The following is a 10,304-nucleotide window of genomic DNA, read 5'->3' as shown; positions in this document are numbered from 1 at the left end:
AGACGCAATGTTGCCTTTGGACGAAAGATTCACGGATTTTTGTTTCTAACCGGACTAATTGGTCGATTGTACTGCGATTGACTCTAAAGCCACACTGGTACTGATCAAGTAACCCGTTACTTTCCAAAAGGTGCACAAGCCGTTTGTTAACCATTCTTTCGAATGTTTTTCCTAAACAACTGGTTAAGGCAATGGGGCGATAACTGTTCGCGTCAGAGCGTGGCTTTCCAGGTTTTATAAATGGTAGAACAATCGCTTTCTTCCATGCTTTTGGAAAATAGCCTTCCGCCCACAACCTGTTGAAGAGGTGAAGGATTGTGTCGTACGTGTTCATGTGTAGGTGTCGCAGCATTTCGTAGTGTATGTTGTCCGGACCTGCTGAATGGCTCTTCCCTAAATATATCGCATCGAAGAGTTCAGTTTTTGTGAAAGGACAGTTATATGGCTCAGTGCTACTCAGTGATATCCGAAGATCTTTCTTTTCTGCCGTGGCCTTTATCTTAAGAAACTCGGGCGTGTAGTGAGCGTCACTCGAAATTTCAGCAAAGTGCTCGCCAAGTACATTTGCTTGACCTTTAAGATCCCTTTCCTCGTCAAACATAGCGAGCGTGTATTCTGTATGAATACCGTCAATTTTTCTCACTTTCTGCCAGACTAATTTACTTGTTGTGTGACTGTTTATAGAGCTCACATATTTCACCCATGATGTCCTTTTTGCTATCCGTCTTTCCCTTCTAGCCTCACTGCGCTTTTGTTTAAAAAACAATAAATTTTCGAAAGTTGGGTACCTGTTTAGTCGAGACCATGCACAGTTTTGTTTCCTACGAGCTTTATCACACGCATCATTCCACCACGGTTTTGGTCTACGTGGCAGCTTCCCTTGTGAAAGTGGTATGGAGTTTTCAGCTGCATGTAATATTTGTTTCGTTATCGCATCACATAAGTCGTCAATATTGAGTGCGATGACATCATCAATCCTTATTTCGGAGCTTTCCAAAAAAAGAGACCAGTCTGCTTTACCCAGCTTCCATCTCTGTCTTCGTGCTGGCATTGTTGGAGGCGCGTCTATCGGCTTGAGTATAATAGGGTAGTGGTCGCTGCCACGTGGGTTTTCCCTCACGTCCCAAGTAAAAAACCCGGCAAGTGACGGCGTGCCACAGGAGAGGTCAATGCTTGAAGTAGATTGTGATTGAGCAATAAAATATGTTGGCTTTCCATCATTAAAAAGATACAAATTGCAGTTGTCTAAAAATTCTTCTACCATTTTGCCCCTTGCGTCAGTGTGGCTACTGCCCCAGATGTTATTATGAGCATTAAAATCACCCAATAAAAGGAAAGGTTCTGGAAGTTCTTCCACGAGATTTTCTAATTCTTTTCTTGTGATATTCTTACCTGGTGGTAAGTACAGGGAGCATACTGTTATTGTTTTTTCTATCTGAACCTTTACTGCAACAGCTTCTAGGTTGGTGTTAAGCTTCACTTCACGTACTGGGGCTCCTTGAGCAACCACTATAGCGACTCCTCCGGATGCGACTGAAGACTGTTCCCTATCTTTTCGAAAGATGCCATATCGACGCAGAGGTTGTTTATGGCAACCTTTGAAATGAGTTTCTTGCAAACACATAAGAGAAGCCTCAGCGTCCTCGAAAAGGTCGTAAATGTCATCTATATTAGTTCTTAAACCACGGCAGTTCCACTGCACAATAGTAGCCATATTTGATGATGTGGATTATCAAGTACTTCACGAAGAGATTCTATGTAAGAGGTCACAGAGATGACATATGTGAATGAGCAATAAACTTGCTAAAATGCTTTTTAGGTCACGTCTCCTTGGACGGGGGAATGACCGGTAGTCTACCCCCTTTGTGTTTTGCAGGGGCGATGCCCGACTTTTTGGTTTGCCTACCAGATGTAGGCTCTTTTGTTTGATTCGTGTCCGGCGGACACACTTCCATTATATCATTGCCCTTTGGGCGTTCATCGTTGATGGTGCTTGATGAAGGTGCCGACTTCTTGGAAAGAAAGCGGTCCTTCAGCACCGATGTTGAGACCTTCGTGGCCTCTACCGCGTGCTGACCGACGTCAGCCCCAGCAGAAGCTTCTGGGCCTCTTGGGGGAGGTTTGCTACGAGCGTCTGTTTTTTCACTGGGTGAGGAGGGCCGGAGTGCTGACACTTTGTCCAGCAGCTCCACCTGTGTTCCAACTGACACCATCGGCGGCGCACGCCCTCTTTGCACAGCCTGTGCGTAAGTACCTCTATCGGCAAACGCGACTCTCTTTTTGGCTTCAATGTACGATATGTTCTCCCGTACCTTCAATGCGATCACTTCTTTTTCTTTTTTCCACTCAGGGCAAGATCTGGAAAACGCCGCGTGCTGACCCGCGCAGTTTGCACAGCACAGCTCGCTTGTGCACGTTTCATCACCATGGTCTGGTTGACCGCATTTAGCACAGGTTGCTCTTCCGCGACATGACTGGGATCCATGCCCATATTTCTGACACCGAAAGCACCGGCGGGGATTGGGCAAATAAGGTCTTACTCTAAGGTACAGGTAAGCGGCCTTAACGGCACATGGAAGCGTTAAGGAGTTGAAGGTCAGCACAATGTGTTTGGTCGGATTTTCAATGTTATTTTTTCTAAATTTAATTCGTCTTGCACATAGAACACCCTGATCTCTCAAGGCTTCTTCGATTTCCTCGTCTGTGCACTTTAGAAGTTCTGTGTCTGAAATCACACCCTTCGCGTAGTTCAGTGTACGATGTGGCGAGACAGACACACTGTTCTCACCGATCTTGTCAAGTTTCTTAATCTGCCTGCTATGCTCAGCCGTCATAACTTCGAGCAAGAGGTCTCCAGAATTCATTTTCTTTGCTTTGTATGTCTCACCAATACACTCGTTAAGTGCCTTGGCGATGAGGAAAGGGGACATGTCTTGAATTTTTCGTTCACTTTCAGAAGTGATGACAAAAAATTTTGTAAAGCTATCGCTAGCTATACTTAAGTTCATTACCTCGGTCGGGTGGTCGGGTGCCTTTTCGGCCTCCGATCAGGTTTTGCTGAAGAGGGGGTTCTATCCATGAAGTTACTTATACGTTCGGCAGCTAAGCTGGCCGCCCACCATGGAGCCCAACATGGGAGTGTTTTAAAAACCACTAGCCATACATAACTGCTATAACCATATAACCATGACCAAGGAAGGCCACGCCCACATGGTTAACCCTTGCCGCCTTGAAATTCGGAAGTGAGAAGAAGTGATAAGAAGACAGGAAAGAAGAGACAGCGAGAGAGAAAGACGAAGATTGAAGAGGAGGACAGAAAAAGGTGACTGCCGATTTCCCCCGGGTGGGTCAGTCCGGGGGTGCCGTCTACGTGAAGCAGAGGCCAAAGAGGTGTGTTGCCGCCGCCGAGGGGCCGTAAAGGTCCAAACACCCGGCATTGGCTCAACCCCCAGGATCCCCCTTTCCCCGGACACGGCTAAGCCGCGCACGGCTACACGCGGGAGGGTCCAACCCTCGTGTGCTCGGGTACGTGGTGTCGCAACACACCAAACGCCTGCTTACGCAGACGCCCCTGCGGGGGAACCAAGTAAAATATGTTATATATGCAGATGACAAGACTTCACTATCTTTAGCTCCAACAGCCTCGGAGTTTATCAGCATACTCCCGGACAACATTCTGTACACAAAGCCTCGTACAGAGAGCACAGCTAGCGGGAGAAACTTGCACTACCTACATCGAAAGATTTTATATCATGCAAGGAAGCCAACGCAAGAACGTACGAGGAGATAAAGTCGGGCACCTGCTCAAGGGAATAGCAGAGGATGTGTACAATTTCCTGATCGGCGAGGACATTCTCGCTTCAGTGTCTGACGTCATGAAGCGCTGCCGTACATTCGAGGCACTGAAGATACACCGAATCACGTCAGAGTTTGGTCGATTGGCGAATGCTGATTGGCGAATGGTGATTGGCGAATGCTGATTGGCGAACTGTGGGCAGTATCCATATAAGCTCTTCATTTGGCCTGGCGTCGACCATAAGACAGATCGTCCGCGAAGAGCTGTACAAGCACAATAAGACGGCAGGTGGCCTGCTGGGAGTTTCTGACGCCGCCTTTTCGCAAGCACCGGCTACTTCTCAACCTTTCGAAGTATGGCAACGATCGGTCAACGTCGCGGATTTATCAGAGTACCGACGCACACCGGCATCAAGAGGCAAATACTCTTCAGATACCCGACTTGAACCTCGCTCTTGTTACGCCCGTTCCCCTGGACGTCCCACGAGTGCCAATGCTCCGCGTTACAGCCTATTCATTTGTCTTACGGCAGCTGAAGTATCTGACTGTTCTCTAAACTACTACAGAAGCCGTCCGCTTCCTTCATGCTGCACTTGTGGGGTTCCTCGTAAAAAGTCAGATTTTTGTATTCATTGCCAAAGGCCTCGGTACGATCAACTTGCTGCTCCAGCGCTCAACACCCAATGGCCTTCAATGGCGCAATTGCCTTTAGCAGCAACTTTTGGCAAGGAAATTTCTGGAACCGCTCACCTGCCTCCTCAAATGCACCGGCCTCCTTCACGACGGCGTCGTTCAACGTAACCACCACCAGAAAACTAGAAAGCGCGGCCAATGGAGGTGAGGTCGCTCGAGATTCGCAGCTGAAAGATATTCCTCCGCCTGTGGTTAGGTTTCAGAATAAAATTAGCCGTTCTTGACGGTTTGTCTGAATTGTCGTTGGTCCAGACCGATACTGTTTTGTTGTGATGATTATTGCCGTTAAAAGCTTATTAGGACGCAAACTAGTGTTTCAATGGTTCTATGTGGCAACATTTTGTGGCGTGACCGAAGATTTGTTGCGGCCTATTGGTTTAAGCACCGCGCAAGTGTCACTGGGTGGTCAATTTTTCATGACTGAATTGCAATTCGCCGTCTATCCTCACATGATGTTTTATTAGGTATTTATTTCCTACAGATGTACGGTTCACAGTTTATTGCCAAGCAGGTGATATGTTTGTGAGTAGCGGCATTTCTAACGAGCTCACCGAGGATGCTCCAAGCGAGGACGGTGCATTTCATGCCTGTGAGGACATTGTCGTGCCTATTATGTCAGCTATGTGTGTTCCAGGGGGCTGCGCAAGTACAAATCATTAGGCCTACAGTAGAGCCTGCGTATTTGCTGCGCATCCACCATTTAGAGCCTAAATGACGCATTGTCAACCTATGAGGGGAAGACGTAGTGGTATCCGCTGGCATGAAGCTTGCTTCCTTCAAAGCGCAATAGTCGATGCCGGTCACCGATCTCGTAGAAGTTCCACATAAATGAATTGACGTGTGTTCAGAAGACTCAAGGATTCTACCCATAATCAGCAAATCAATCAGGTTGGACGAGCGCCACACATTAGTGGATGTCCTTTCTAAGGACTTCAGTATCTTCTAGGTTGCTTAGGGAAATATCGCACCGTCCATTCCTGCGTCTCGAACCAAAAACAAAATTAACACGGAGGCGGCACGGCCTGTTCGATAGGAATCCTGTTGACTATAAGCGTCAGAGCACAAGAATATTGACGAACAAGTTCGCGAAATTCATAAAAAAGTAATTAAGGAATCTTCCAGCTCGATGGCCATTTCGAATGCAACGTCATGTTGTTTACGCTCTGCCACGCCCCCACAACTTTCGAAAGATTTATGAACGCCATTCTTCGAGGCCTCAAAGGGCATATTTGCGTGTGTTACCTAGACGATGGTGTCATCTTTGGAAGCACTTTAGAAGTGCAGGACTGGCGCCTGGAATTTGTCTTAGACTACGTCCAAAACGCCGGCGCAGTACTCAATTATAAGAAAGGACACATCACTGAGTGACAGATATCGATGCCTGCCCACCTTGTAGACATGGATTGTACGAGGCCTGACCTACAAAAGATATTTGTTGAATCATTTAAGCCTCCCCAGTCGGTTAAAGTGCTTCGTAGTTTTCGAAGCCTCTGCTCTAATCCCCGGTGATTTTTACCTGCTTTTGCAGATGTCGCCTATCCCATCACTTGTCTTCTGCCATGGGACATCGTTAATGATTTGAGTCATGAGGGCTACGCTTCTTTTTGTCAACTGAAGTTCCTACTGAAGGCGAGCTCCATCCTTCGGCATTTAGACCCAGCCGCATCGAGAGGGATTTGCGCCGATGCGAGTGGCGTGGGCGACGGGGCAGTGCTTTTTAAACAATGCGAATGGAAAGAGCACGACATCGCATATTCGAGGGAATAGTAAGCCTGAACACAATTACACCGTTGCGAAGCAAGAGAGCCTAGCGGTCACTTTTGCTGTGCAATGTTTTTACCTGTATGGGCGTCCATTCACAATCTTCACATGCCATCATTCGTAGTGCTGGCTTGTGAACCTCCTTTATCCATGTGGTCGTCTCGTGCTCTGGGATCTATGTCTCTACGAATACTTCACAATTACATGCAGGAGTGGTGGCCAACAGACTGATGCTAACTGCCTTTCGCGAATGCCGCTAAAGATGGCACTTTGTGGTGCAGGTAACTTTGACCCCTTGATGGCTTCTTTGGCCCCAGCATTTCCTGATAAAGAGAGTTTTGAGAAGGAGCAGCGTGAATACTCACTCCTCGACAGCCGGAGGCGTTTGTGTTCATGACGGTCTCCTCCACAAAAGGAATTTCACAACTACTGGTGCCCGTGTCCTCTTGTATTTCCGCAGAAACTATGCTCCACTATTTTGCTGGCCATGCATGGTTATCCTACCTCCGGACATCTAGGAGCAGAGCACACATTTCATCGTGCCCAAGAACGGTTTTACTAGTCCCAAATCTGTCGTTCGACTGAAATATATGTGGCCAGTTGCCCTCAGTGTCAGGCCCTCAAGCATCTAAATACGACGCACGCCAGACGTATTTGCACAACCACCGACGCCACCTAGTTCTCCTTCCGAGCAAGTTGGAATTGATATCACGGGGCCCTTTCGCCACTCCTGGAAAGGGGACCGTTCGATCAACATATGAGCTGACCACCTGACCCCACTGTGCGACAGCTGCTTTACAATCAGCCACAGCCATCCAAATTGCCCTTCTTCTGTTGCGTTCGATCATTCTCGGAAACACCCCCACCCCTCGTCAACGAATTCGGCCGCCGGTTTAGTGCAGATGTCGCAGAACAGCTTATTCGATTGTGCGCCTCAAGCTTTCACCACTCGACGCCGTATCGCCCATCAACAAGTGGGCTGACAGGTTGTACCAACAGCACACTGGTGAACATGTTGCCCATGTACGTCGCATCGAATCATAAATATTCGGACGACACCTTGCCCTTCATTACACACGTCTTTAACATTGCGAAGCACGAAACATCTGGCTACAGCCCGTTTTTTCCTCCTCTAGGTTCTTATGGCATATCACACACTGGGCACCATTGTTTTGCTCCACCCACGATGTTCTCTTCATTGCCGAGACTCTTTGTCTCGCAGAAAAAGCTCAACGCGTGGCCCGCATTCGTACTCTGCCTCTGCAACATCGATCGAAAGCACAGTACGACAGGCGCCATGGGGATGCCACCTATGCTCCAGAAGATCGACTGCTGATGGTGTCCGTTGGGTTGCAGAGAAGAAGTTTGCAAGTACAAGTTTACACAAGAAGTTTGGAGAAACTTCTTGCCAACTGTACTTCTCCGTACGTTATTGTTGACCAGCTCAATGAAGTAAATTGCCCACTGGCGCACCTCACCGCATCTGGACGACGCTCCATCAAGACTGAGGGTGTACAGATCGCTCGTCTGAAGCTCTTCAGTCCGAGAACTTATCCGGCGGGCATCGTCTAAGAGGGCAGAAATACTGCAATGAATGTAGCCGCGCGAGTGGAAGACGAAGTGTGAGCGGTGAGAAGAAGAAAGAAACGGACGTTTTTGCCTGATCTGAGGCTCGCCATGAAGCCTAATAAATCAACACTGTTCCTTTCGTATCGTAACAATTTATATATGGGGTGTTTCATTCTAATGTTAAAAGAATGTCAATATTCCCCAGTTGCATTTAGAACAAATCTCCTATTTAATCTGTAACGCTCGCAGAGGCATAAAATACCTACACTGGAAACCAATACACCTAATTGACTGATTCACAAACAATCACTAATTAATTTCCCAACTAATTTCTTTTGCACACATATTGCAAAGAACGAATTAAAGTCAGTGTTTTCACTGGCAAGTCCACTTCGAACTAATATTAAATGCAATAATATGGTCAAGATAAGCGCAGTCAAACCTGCACTAAAAGTAGACTGTTATTCGACTTACTTTTCATCAAAACATATTTTTATACATTGAAGCTGAAAAGTTACTAGAACACCAATGCATTTCGTCAGTAACTTTGTGAAGGCATATTTTGAAACTGGTGTCTTCAGAATTCTTCACATGTGAATGTGAGTTTAAAAGACACCGGCTACTAATAATGCATTGCACTATGTGGCGTTATGCAACTAGCTTTAAAATTAATTATCGACTGTTGACTTGTGGTATGCTCACTTTCATTTCTCTGTGCAAATTATGTCTGCTTCTGAAAGTTATCCCGCCCAAGAAGCACAATTTCGCGGCATGTTAAGGATGATTTTTAACAATTGTCCTATCGATCACATAAACCACTCCACACATAGGTCCAGGCAAAATACGGGGAAGGCGGGAGAGGAAAATTCAAGGCAATCAGCAAAACGAGAACAAGGTGAAAGCAGGAGCCAACGTTTCGACAAGTGGAGCTGTCTCCTTCAAGGAGACATATGCTTTCCTCGACACAGTATATATAGGTGGCGTTCTTCAAAAGGGGAGAGGTTCTAAGGCGGGTGGGTGCGGCAACGAGCAAAGGTGTGTTAGCCTGTCAAATCGAGAATAAAGGAGTGCTGTGCGCAAGGCCAGGTCACACATGTGTGTGAGTGTCGATGTTCCCAAGGAAAGCTTTAATCGAGAGTGACTTTACAGGTGCATGACTCTTCTTTTATACCCTTCGGGCTGAGCATTGATTCAATATATCGTCAAAATAAGTTGCACCATTTGGGGCGCATCTTGTCCCGTAACAATAATCGTCATCTATCGCGCCTGCATTGCCTTGCTTTAACCCCACGAGCATGGTACTTTTAAGTCACGTAAAGCATGCGCATTGTCAGCGTGACATAGCATTCTCGACAGTAAAGTAGCGAGCGCAACGTTTTCACGAAAGAAAACGCAAGTAAGGCAGTTGACGATCATTTATCTAGGACAAACGTACACTCCAAAGGGTGCAACTTTTTTAAGAGTTTAAAAGGCAAGCGTGAGAGGGAGATATAGCAAAGTGAGGAAAGGCTGAGGGGTCAACCAGATGAGCGTTCGTTTTGTAATAATCTACAGATGCACAGGAGTCATGTAAGGAGTGTAACAACATATTCACATCCGTTCTTGCACAGCGGACACACAAACGAAGTAAGAGAAAGAAGACAGGACAAGCGCTTGTCGTGTCTTCTTTCCCGCGCTTTGTTCGTTGCACAAAAATGGATAGGTCCCAACTCGCCCGCTTTGCAATCCTTCTGTACAACATACTTCACGCACTTCTTATAAGCCATATTTTCAATGAAAGTACACAATGAAGACAATAAAATAATTGCTGCTATAATGACAATCTTGCACCATTGCCGTAGTGCCATAATGTATACACAGGGAGCCAACAGGAAGTGCAATACCACAATCAAGAGAGTATGCCTCCTATTTGTTTGCTCTGTGCATGGTATTGCATTTTCTGAAAATGTATTTCCTGAGTTTCTGTGCAGTACGCCTGCGTGACAATTGGGCCTACGTAGAGGTATATTGCATACCAGTTACGTGAAAATATGCAAGTCTATGTAGTGGTCTGTGTCATTACAGTTCCTTCGATGGCGCTGCTAAACTCACGTGCCTATGAGTATCGCGTCAACCATCTGAAGCTTCTTTATTTAAACTTTCTAGCGAAGGTGTGAAATGCATATTATTTCCCAAAACTTCATCTTGGTAACCCTTTCCGAATTCTGCTTCCAACTCATTTGCAAATAGTTCCCTTTTTTGCAAGTTGCGGTGCAATATTTTAGCAATGCTCTATGGTCGTTATAGTGTACATTTGTTGGGCACTATGGCTTTAAAGATACTCTTATTTAATCTCTGCATTCATGGTGATTATGTCACTACACAAGTGGAGGTTATTGCACTCGTGCGTATGTTTTTGAGAACTAGCTGCGCAATGTTGCAGAAACTCTCTTTCCGACGGACATAAAAGCTATCATGCGCCAGTAAAAAAAATTATCGATCAAGGC

The sequence above is a fragment of the Dermacentor variabilis genome, chromosome 7, assembly GCF_050947875.1.
Source record: "Dermacentor variabilis isolate Ectoservices chromosome 7, ASM5094787v1, whole genome shotgun sequence".
NCBI classification, from domain to species: domain Eukaryota; kingdom Metazoa; phylum Arthropoda; class Arachnida; order Ixodida; family Ixodidae; genus Dermacentor; species Dermacentor variabilis.
Note: the sequence above shows the minus strand (reverse complement) of the source record.